Source organism: Chaetura pelagica, unplaced genomic scaffold, assembly GCF_000747805.2.
Source record: "Chaetura pelagica isolate M959 unplaced genomic scaffold, ChaPel_1.0 scaffold3, whole genome shotgun sequence".
NCBI lineage: Eukaryota > Metazoa > Chordata > Aves > Apodiformes > Apodidae > Chaetura > Chaetura pelagica.
In genome coordinates, this window is record NW_009952974.1 from 15,764,877 (window position 1) to 15,765,237 (window position 361).

Below are 361 nucleotides of genomic sequence, written 5' to 3' on the forward strand. Positions count from 1 at the left end.
AGGCTCCCCCCCCCCGGCTGCCGCCCCCCCCCCCTGCCACCCCTTTTCCCGCGGGGACAGGAACCCATGCTCCCGTTACCTCCGTTGCTCAGCCTCTCCTGCGCGGTGACGGTCTCATAACCCCGGCGCAGATCGCCGCTGCGCCGTGTTGTGATGAGTTGAAGCTTTTTTTGTCTGGTTTGGGGTTTGTGGTGGGTTTTTTTTGTTGTGGTGTTTTGGTTTTTTTTCTGTTGTGTTGGTGGTTTTTTTTTTTTTCCCCGAGGTTGCGCAGCGCCGGGCTGCCCCCCCGTTATATATATAGCGGGACGGAGGATGCGCGGCGGGGGGCGGCACCGGGACCTGGTACCGGGCGGTGACTGCC

General features: G+C 61.5%; 1 protein-coding gene across 1 annotated transcript in view; it reads right to left on the reverse strand.

Annotated features, from left to right (window-relative positions):
• The window catches only part of NEUROD1 (neuronal differentiation 1), a 3,106-nt gene extending 3,009 nt beyond the window's left edge, over positions 1–97 (reverse strand). The window contains exon 1 of the mRNA XM_009996328.1: positions 80–97. The gene's annotated coding sequence lies outside the window, so the exon portion shown is untranslated. The remainder of the gene's footprint in view (positions 1–79) is intronic.
• Positions 98–361: the final 264 nt, after the last annotated feature.